Source organism: Pseudophryne corroboree, chromosome 4 (assembly GCF_028390025.1).
Source record: "Pseudophryne corroboree isolate aPseCor3 chromosome 4, aPseCor3.hap2, whole genome shotgun sequence".
Lineage (NCBI taxonomy): Eukaryota > Metazoa > Chordata > Amphibia > Anura > Myobatrachidae > Pseudophryne > Pseudophryne corroboree.
This window is the reverse complement of record NC_086447.1, coordinates 32,931,236-32,942,007: the sequence shown is the minus strand read 5'-3', so window position 1 is coordinate 32,942,007 and position 10,772 is coordinate 32,931,236. Positions and strand designations below refer to the sequence as shown.

Here is a 10,772-nt window from a genome sequence, read left to right as displayed (position 1 = left end):
GAACACTTATGGAAAATGCAATGATATTCTATGTCAGGGAAATGTACATCTGTTGTTGAAGTTTTGTTCGGTATCTGTTGAGAGTCGTCTTCTTTGCGCTGTATTGCTCTTTGGGCATGAGCAAATAGCTTTGTCAGTGCCATCAGATTTACAAAAAATGTTGGGCTAGCGTGAGTTTAAAATACTAGGGAAACTGGGGATCCATGGCAAAGTTCATCAAGTGTCCATATCATAGGTCGTCAAAACTTCATCTTTGGTTCTTGTCTGTTGTCTGTATAGCGTCTCGTTAACTTCCTCGTCCAAGGGGTCTTTGTATCTTGGAGAAAAGCAGAAAAACAGGTGAAAGAAACGGACCGTATAATCGCATTTTCATCACATCATGGTTTCTATCATTGGGTCATATACCAAATCCAGGTTAATTACAGTTTCCTCACTCCTTAGACTCATTACCTCAGGTAGTACTTTTCCAATACAACACAATCCTTCAGAGTTTGGGGCAAGCCGCTCATACGCCTTTCTCCCGCATATGAAATATGCGTCATCCTCTACTGGCTATGTGGCGTACAAGCTCTGTATCTGTAGGCATTCTATCTGCTCTATGCGAAAAGGTCATGGTTAGGTTGCTCCATGACACTTCCCAATTTCCCGGTTTTCTAGGATTGGAGATGTTAAAACATAAGAGGGACCTATCCACATGGTATTGGTGGAGCTTCAAACTAGGAGGGCTGGAGATGTTAAACCTCCGGTCCACCGGTCTCCCACCACTTAGCTCAAGTACCTCCCCTAACGTTAAAGGAAATGGTACTAGCCCTGATTTGCTGTGACCCTGAGGTACTTGAGAGCATACCCAACAATCTGTTTGGTTTAACACGTTACCCACTAAGGAGTGATAGTCACTCAATGGATGCCGGTCTATATGGATATTAAAACTAGATTGGCATTTCTTTATGCATCCATCTTCAACCAGATTATCACAGAGCCTACAGATACAATTTTCTTCAGCTAACAATCCATCACAATTTCTTCTATCGGATCGTTTTCTGATACTCGCCTTTGCTTGTTGGTTTGGTTGATCTTGGAAAACTACGCCTCCATCATCATAATCGGAACCCATTCCAGAACCTCTTTCGACCTCTATGGTACTCTCGCCGGAACAGACTGCTCTGGTCAACATCATGGTTAACATCAAAATCCGGATCACAGTCTCTTGGGGCAAGTCCATCTTTGAGGAGGAAATAGAGAAGAATGAGGAGGGGGAAAAAGAAATTTTTAAGGGAGAGGGGCTGGGAAGTGGAGAAAAACCATAAAAGGGAGAAGGGAGTCGACAACTGCTTTCGGTCTTCAAGGCTCAGGTGCCGCCTCAATCCTCCTGGAACAGACACTCCAGTGATACAACCTCTACCGTCTGTTCCTTATCGCGGGACTTCTCTGGATCAGCAACCTTTTTGCAGTGGGATGAATGGACCCAAGTCTCTCTCTCAGCAACCTTCAATGCTGTGGTGCTAGTCAATAAGACCTGGTATGGTCCTTCCCATCTATCAATAAGACAACCTGAGCGTAGAAAATTTCGTATCATTACATAATCCCCAGGTTCAATGTCATGACAATTACTATCTGGTAAATCAGGAATCACCAACTTCAGATTATCATTTTGATTCCTCAACTGTTTACTCATGTTAATCAAGTACTTTACAGTTACTTCATTGTTACATTTCAAATCATCCTGAGGGTTAATCATGACATGCGGTTGTCGACCAAACAAGATTTCAAAAGGAGACAGATTAAGAGGGGACCTGGGAGTGGTTCTGATGCTATACAAAACAATGGGTAAAGCTTCTGGCCACGTCAATCCTGTCTCTGCCATTACTTTACTCAATTTATTTTTAATAGTGCTGTTCACTCTTTCGACCTTCGCACTCGCCTGTGGACGGTACGGAGTGTGCAGCTTGCTATCAATTCCCATCAACTTACACATTCCTTGAAAGACATCACCTGTAAAATGGGTACCCCTATCACTTTCAATGATTCTAGGGATACCATATCTACATACAAATTCCTGCACAATTTTCTTAGCTGTAAACATAGCGGTATTTGTAGCTGCTGGAAAAGCCTCGACCCAATTCGAGAAAACATCTATACAGACAAGTACATATTTCAAATTTCGACATGGGGGTAATTGAATGAAGTCAATTTGTATTACCTGGAAAGGGCCGCCGGCAGGTGGGATATGGGATGGTTCTGTAGGTATTGCTTTTCCAATATTCTTTCTCAGACAGGTAAGGCATGACATTGCTCTTTTACTCGCATGAGAGGAGAATCCTGGGGCGCACCAGTATGCTCTTACCAATTTGCACATCCCCTCCTTGCCTAGATGAGTCAGCCCGTGAGCTGCTTCAGCCAGACATGGAAGGTATGCCCTGGGGGCCACTGGTTTACCATGTCCATCCGTCCAGAGCCCTGAGGACTCCTGGCCATATCCCTTTGCCTTCCAGACTGCTCTTTCCTGTGTGGAACACAGGTTCTGCATCTCACACAACTTCTGTGTGTTGATGGTATTAAATACCATCAACTGTGTGGTGTCTGTCCGTGTGGGGGTAGCAGCTGCAAGCTTTGCGGCTTCGTCTGCTCGGCTGTTACCAAGGGATACTGGGTCTTGGCTATATGTATGTGCTTTACATTTGATAACAGCCACTCTGTCGGGTTCCTGTATCGCTGTTAGAAGCCTTTTTATGTGAGCTGCATGCGCTATCGGTGTACCAGCTGCCGTCATGAAATTTCTGAGCCGCCATAGGGCTCCGAAATCATGGACTACCCCGAACGCGTATCTGGAATCGGTGTAGATATTGGCTGACTTACCCTTAGCCAATTCACATGCTCTGGTTAGGGCGACCAGTTCAGCAACCTGGGCTGAGTGAGGTGGGCCTAGCGGTTCCGCTTCTATGGTGTCTTGGTCATCTACGACTGCGTATCCAGTACACAAGTCTCCCGAGTCTGACTGTCTGTGACAACTACCATCCGTGTAGAACGTGAGTTCTGCATCTTCCAGTGGATTGTCACTGATGTCAGGCCTTGCGGTAAAATTTTGGGTCAAATATTCCATACAATCATGTGTATCTTCCTTTGCATTAAATCCTCCTTCCCCATCACTCTCACCTTCCACCCTTTGTGTCTGACCAGGCACACCTGGGAGAAATGTTGCAGGATTTAATGCGCTGCATCTCCTTATGGTGATGTTTACGGGGGCCATTAATGCCAATTCCCATCTTGTAAACCTTGCTGATGAGACGTGTCTGGTTTGGGCAGAATTCAATAAGGCAGATACCGCATGCGGTGTATGGATTGTGAGGTTGTGGCCTAGCACGACATCTTCGCTTTTTGTCACTAGCAATGCTATTGCCGCAACGCTACGCAAGCATGTGGGGAGGGATCGCGCTACCGTATCTAGCTGGGCGCTGTAGTATGCAATTGGCCTGCTGGCATCACCGTGTTTTTGTGTTAGTACACCTGCTGCGCACCCAGCACTTTCTGTTCCGTATAGTTCAAAGGGTTTCCCATAGTCTGGCATACCTAGTGCTGGTGCCTGCGTTAGGCACTGTTTGAGTCTCTCAAATGCTGTTTCAGATTCGTCTGTATGCGAAATCCGATCAGGTTTGTTTGAAGAGACCATTTCCTGCAAAGGTAGCGCCAATATGGAAAACCCTGGGATCCAATTACGGCAATACCCACACATTCCTAAAAACGTCCTGATCTGTTGCTGGGTTTGTGGCAGTGTCATGTCTCTAATGGCTTGGATTCTATCAGCGGTCAGGTGTCTCAGTCCTTGTGTTAGACAGTGTCCCAAATATTTTACCTTAGCTTGGCATAATTGCAACTTGTCTTTGGAAACCTTGTGACCTGTGTCTGAAAGATGAAACAGGAGCTGTTTCGTATCCTTCAGAGATGCTTCCAGTGAATCTGAACACAGTAATAAATCGTCCACATACTGTATCAATACTGATCCACTGTCTGGTTGGAAAGACTGTAAACAATCATGCAAAGCCTGAGAAAATATACTTGGACTATCTATGAAACCTTGGGGTAACCGAGTCCACGTGTATTGGACTCCTCTGTATGTGAATGCAAACAAATATTGGCTGTCAGGGTGCAGAGGTACCGAAAAGAAAGCGGAGCAGAGGTCAATAACAGTGAAAAATTTGGCAGTGGGAGGAATTTGCATTAGGATGACAGCTGGATTTGGCACTACGGGGAACTGACTCTCAACTATTTTGTTAATCCCCCTTAGATCCTGCACTAGCCTGTAACCCCTCCCCCCACTCTTTTTAACAGGGAAGATGGGACTATTTGCGGTGCTGGACGTTCTTACTAGAATGCCCTGTTGTAGCAAGCGCTCTATTACGGGAAAAACTCCTAACTCCACCTCTGGCTTCAGAGGATACTGTGGGATTTTTGGAGCTATCCTACCATCTTTTACTTGCACAACTACTGGAGCTACGTTTGCCATTAATCCAGTGTCCTGTCCATCTTTTGTCCAAAGTGACTCTGGTATCTGAGATATCATCTCTTCTACTTGGGATGGATTCCTATTTGTCATAATGGAATGTGACATTAATTTTGATGGGGAGTCTAACATGTCTCGTACTTCCTGAGCGTGATTCTCAGGGATGTCCAAGAATACACCTTCAGGAGTACAATAAATGACGCAACCCATTTTACATAGTAAGTCTCTTCCCAGGAGATTAGTTGGTGCAGATGCAGCCAGCAAAAAGGAATGCTTGGTATGCAAAGGCCCTATTGTAATCTCGGCTGGTTTGCTAACAGGGTAGTGCTGGACTACTCCTGTTACTCCCATGGCTGGAATTGTCCTACCAGTGGTTCTCATGCCCACTGTCGAATTTATCACTGACTTGGCCGCCCCTGTGTCTACAAGAAAGTTTAAAGTTTTACCAGCCACATTGATTGCAATCTCTGGTTCGCTTCCAAGACTGGCAATCAACTTAACTGGCTGCAGATTACAGGTATGGCCACACCCCTATTGGGTATGCTGACCTCCCTGAATCCCGCTGGCAGCAACTACTTGTGAGGGAGTTAGCTGGGAACTACCAGAGGCATGCCAATCTCTGTTTGGGGGATATCTTTTTGTTTCCCCTGTATGTGGCTCAAAACTCCGCCTCTGTGGACCCTGCTCCCAATGTCGTGTGTTGTGTTGTTGTCTAGGGGGTTGAAAAGATCTTTGTACATTCTTTGTTCTACATTCTCGTGCAAAGTGTCCCGGTCTGTTACAAGAAAAACATGTTATTACACTTGCCTTACCCACAGGATTCGGTGGTACATACGCAGGCTGCCTTGTGGTCAGCGCCTGTATACTTACGGACATCAACTTATCACTTTGCGACTCTCTGTGCCTAGTGATGTTTCTGTCGTGATCAATAGCAGCCTCTCTCAAGCCGGACACTGACAGACCTCGCCAGCACGGTTGCGTGGTCTGAACCCTAGTCTTTAATGTTTCCTTTAAACCATCCATCAGTACAGATACTGCTACTTCTCGATGGTTTGGGTTGGTCTTAATGTCTTCTATACCAGTGTACTTTGCCATTTCTAATAGTGCCCGGTGAAAATATTCTGTTGCCGTTTCGGACTCCTTTTGCTTAATGGAAAATATTTTATTCCATTTAACAACGGCTGGGAAATACTCCTTTAGCTGTAAATTTATCCTCTTTACATTATCCTTGTTGTACACGTCTGTAAGCGGTACATCTTTATCCAATGCACAATCAGCTAAAAACTGAGTTGCATCAACATTGGAAGGTAAACAAGCTCTTAGCAGTATCTGCCAATCCTTGTTGTTGGGTTCTACAGTGTTACCTAGATCCCTGATGTATTTTTGGCTAGCAACTAAATCCTTCCTGGGGTCAGGAAATTCGGACACTATTGTTCTTAATTCCATTCTGGAAAATGGAGTGTACATGGCAATGTTCCTTATGGGAGTGGCTCCAGACACATCTGTTTTTCCATTGGGAACTGCTATTACCCTTACAGGAGCAATTCTAACAGCCTCTTCCTGTGTAGATTCTACAGCTTGTTGTGGTACAATTGTTTCAGTGTAGTGCATGGTGCCGTACTTACCCGTTGACACGACCTCACCTATCCCTCCGCTAGGGGCTTTCACTAATCTCGTGGGTGTCGCTGTGCCTACTGTGGTCTCTGCTATGGTGGCTGCAAGAGAGAGAGCTGAAATTGTTGCTGAATCGTCTTCTTGATCACACTCCTGAGGAAGGTTCAAAACAGGGTACATCTTGCACGGGTTAATACTTGCATGAGTTATTTGGTTAACATCATTAACATTTACAGGGTTACTAAGAGTTTGTGTTTTACAACCCAGTGCGTTTCTCTCCGCAATCAACCTCTCTCCTGCAATGTATGGTGGAGGAGGAGCTGTGGCAATCAACTTCCTGACTGCCCCAGATCCCGCCGCCAGAGCCAAACCTCTCTGTATCTCACCTTCCTGGTGCCATAACTGTAAACAATCATCATGTTTAACTCGTTGTTTCCAGGATTTTATGAGACTGATCCTTTGCCTTAAATTATGCAACACCTCTGAGTCAAAACTACCTATCCCGGGAAATGGTGCCTTATCCCCCGCAGTCATTCGTGTCCGTTCATCACAAAAGGTCTCAGTGTGGGGACCATATTTCCCCCACATTACTAACCGAGCAGACCCTCGGGGTCTGCAAGCCTCTGGAGTCTGAATCCTGACCTCCGACCGTCTCTGTGTTGTGCACTTGGCTGCCATTGTGGACCTTTTTAACACAGAAAAACTTCCTAAAATGCACCAAACACAGAACTTCGTTGGAAATCCTTAAAGCTCTTCCACTGAACTTCTTCTGCTCCGGGTATCCCCGTTCCGCCTTCTAGCAGACACGTGTAGCCGTTGCAGGCCCTATCTCTAGAGATTTTCCTGAGAAAATTCCCTTCCTTTGTCTTTACACAAATCACGCTTGCATGTGCTCCCTACAACACGTATGAGGGCAAGATTTACGCATGGATATACGACCTCATATCACGTTGCGTTATTGGTCACACATACAACCGTGCGGTCCAATCGTACCACTTATAGACACTTGTTGCCCATAAATGGTAGGATCATTGGAGTCTCCCTACTGTGCTCCAAAACAGCCAGAGCGTAATACAACGAAAACTTTATCACACTCTGTTGCACGTTTTCACTCAGATCGTGCTCATCACGTTCCACATAGATCACACAGATCACAAAGTCCACAAAGCGGATTTCAATACCGTTTTATCACATAGATCACAAAGTCCACAAAGCGGGATTCAATACACTCATACCGTTTTCAACCCACTATCATTCTTATAGTTTTCTGATCAGAAAAATCATTTCCCGTAGTCTGATAGCTCTCCCCAGAGGCGTTACAGTAAAGTAAGGTATTTAAACTAAATTTTGGAAACTGAACAAATGTGTGCTATTGTCTTGTGGCTTCTGTATCGCCTTACTATAAGCGATATTTCACTATATAAACGCTTACCAAACACCACACAGTATCTTCTATGCTGTGTGCTTGTTTTTTTTTTTCAGTTACTCCCTTACCTTTTTTTTTTTTAAATAGCAGCAAATTTTCTCAGCACGTTATCAATGCAAATGGCAAACAGGTAGGTGAGATATGTGAAAGTACACAGATGAAAATGCAATTCTAAATTAATCTAATAACATACATTGATGTAAGCACAGACATATAGACATTACATATATGTACTAATCACTTATTACATATATGAGACCTTATTCAGTGCTTCCAATTTGCATACGAATGTGCTTTCAAACTATCTGCGAATGCAATCTCCTTCACTGCTGGGAGAGAAAAAAAACAACAAACCAGTCACACAAGTTCATTTGCATTTCAATGGCCCATCTCACAACTAGCAGAGAATCCTAGAATCTTGGAGGTGAGAGGGGAAAAAGAAAAAAAACACAACAAAAAACAAAACAACATTTTTCATTAAGCCCTATCTGAACTATTTATAATGGACTATGACACTGGTTAAATAAATGCATTGGTAACTCATAAATGGTGATTTTTTTTTATATATTTTTTTTTTTTACAATGGATGGCTGATTATTTCCTGAGTCAACTGAAAAGCAGCTGTTCAAAAAAAATAACATTTGACCTTCCCAAAATGGCCGCTGCTCCCCCCCTTCCACCTCCATGAGGGTCACACAAAATGGTGGACAGACCATGCGGCCTCTCCTGCCATAAAGAAAATCACCATGCTAGTTCCCAAAGTAACTTTTAAATGTACTTTTAAACCTACTTAAACAGATAAACAATCTAATCTTAATCAAACACGATATGATCCATTTGAACCTGGTTTTGCGACAATAAAAATACATTTTAGCATCTTAAATATTATGAGAAACGCCTTGTCCCTTAAAATTTCCTATCAGCGTCTTACTGATACCACAATACATTAACGTGGGTGTTTTTTTTTGTTTTTGTTTTTTTTTTTCAGCATTTTGCGAGATGTCCATCATTAGCCGGTCAATTACAGCCGCGTTTGTAATGTACAGTGCATCATTAAGATCGTGATATCGCGGACCAGAGCCCCCATCTAACAAAGCTAAATATTTATCTTGTTAAAAACACGTTAAAGGTTAAAGAACACTGTACGCTGTTTACTTAAGAAGTACCGTACGGGTACGCTGGTTGTGTAACGATCGCTCAGCCGTAGGCGAGACGCTCAAGCGTCACGTTCGCTCACGGCCCAGCGATCACAGGACAGCACGTTAAATGGCTTTTGACTAACGTAATGATTCGCTATGGCGTAGCAGACGCTCGAGACCACGAGGAGATCACCAGCGGCGCAGACGCTCACAACGCTATACCTTTATGTCTAAACCTTATACCAATGAAATACACAGAATACCTTAATGTGAGTACAGGGTGTAAGTGCAACCTTGTGTAACCTGACTAACTACAAAGCTGCTTGAGCGTCACCGACGCTCAAGTGAACACTTAACACTATAGGAAATACACAGATACTGGTTTAGGGTCCAAAGCCTATTAACTGTATTATATCTAATATACTTGTAAAAGAGAATCACAGTACAAATGATACACTACAATATAACAGAGACTACCTAACCAGATAACTACACAAGAAATACAATACAATACAATTACTATTTATGGGAAAATGGAAGGGGAAGAGAAGAAGAGAGAGATAGAGAGAAATGGCTCATGATAACATTAAATAAGAGACAACATGGTTGCAGATAAAACTACACATGTGGGAGACAATCGCTGCGCAGTTAGTCAATGCTGAATACAGCATGGGATGGAAGCTAGACTCCATTTTGAGAAACCTCCACTTGATTCCAAAGACCACACCACATGGCTGAAAGGGGGAGGGGAAGACATCCAGCAGCAGCCATTTTAGATGTGCAGGTCCAAACACATGGCACTTTATTCCAAAATGTCCAAGCCTCAAAACAATGCATATGTTCTGATTTTACAATTCCAAACCATCTAAATCACCTTTCACACTCTCAATCCAACTTCCTAGAACCATCTTATTAAATCTCCATAGGCAAACAAATACCACAAATGCTATGCTACAAGTTACATTCACACAGCTGCGCAAGCCTCACCATCCCCAAGCCATTTGTTTCTCCAAACCAACCACTCTATGCTTACCCATCATTCCACAACTACCCCACCCCAAAACACACATTTAAAACTACCCTATGCCAATCAGCCATGAGATATTGAAATTATGATACTTAGCCTTTGTTTCCCTGGAGGATCCAGCCATGCTTCTGAGCGCAGCCACATCACATCTGCTTCTCTGAGGCAAAACAGCAACACTGACTCTCACCTCCCCAGACAGGAACTACTCTTCCTGTGTGTCTGTTCCTGGGGGAGGGGTCTCTCTAGCTCCCTTGTATATGCTGATTAGGTTCAGCCCTGAAACCTTAGTAAAAGGTTGTCTTGAGCATCCATTGTTCTAACAATGTGATCTTAGCTTTTATACATATAATCATATCTATCCGCTGCAATGTCCCACAACAACACAACAGGCCTCAAACTAACCCACACCTCATTCTGCTTGCTTCAATACCAAACATGATGTGTTTATCTGGTTCGGTTCGAATGATACACATCCATGACATTAATTCATTAGCCAATTCTAAATCTCCATGATGTCTGGTGCTGTTCATTATTATAACCATGTACTGTATGAAACAAGTGCCGAATCCATCTCAGTGCCATGTCCGAGCAAATGCGTGTGTTTCCATATATTGCTGTGCTCGCTGCGCATATTTGCAAGTATAGCGACTTATATGTGTGCAGTTTATATGGTCTCTCTATGTAATATTTGTGACTTTGACAAGTCTGACCAGGGATAGACTCTGGTTTCTCTTCAGAACGAATAAATCTTTCGCTTTTTACTAAAGATTTTCGTGGAGAGAAACAACCGTGAGTTTCATGTAATTTTGTTTTTTCATGCCTGGCTCACGCTGGCCTTAAGCAGTCAAACGAAGCAACGGCAGTTGCATACACAACAACCAGTGAGAACCAAGAAGCCGCATGGCAATGCGGCAGGTAACTCAAATCTTCAATGGCTCAGAACGCCATTATGTGAAAATGTCAAGAGATCAATCCGTGAGTGGACATCTGTTAGACAGATGATCTCACCCGTCAGCATTTGGATCTTCAAAACTGGACATTAAATCCAGAGGTGTTTCATATCTGAGT

General features: G+C 43.5%; 1 non-coding gene across 1 annotated transcript; it reads left to right on the top strand.

Moving 5' to 3' along the window:
* The first annotated feature begins 10,421 nt into the window (after positions 1-10,421).
* Positions 10,422-10,541, top strand: LOC134913493 (U5 spliceosomal RNA). The gene has a single exon (XR_010177246.1). It is a non-coding gene; the product is annotated as a U5 spliceosomal RNA (small nuclear RNA).
* The last annotated feature ends 231 nt before the right edge of the window (positions 10,542-10,772 follow it).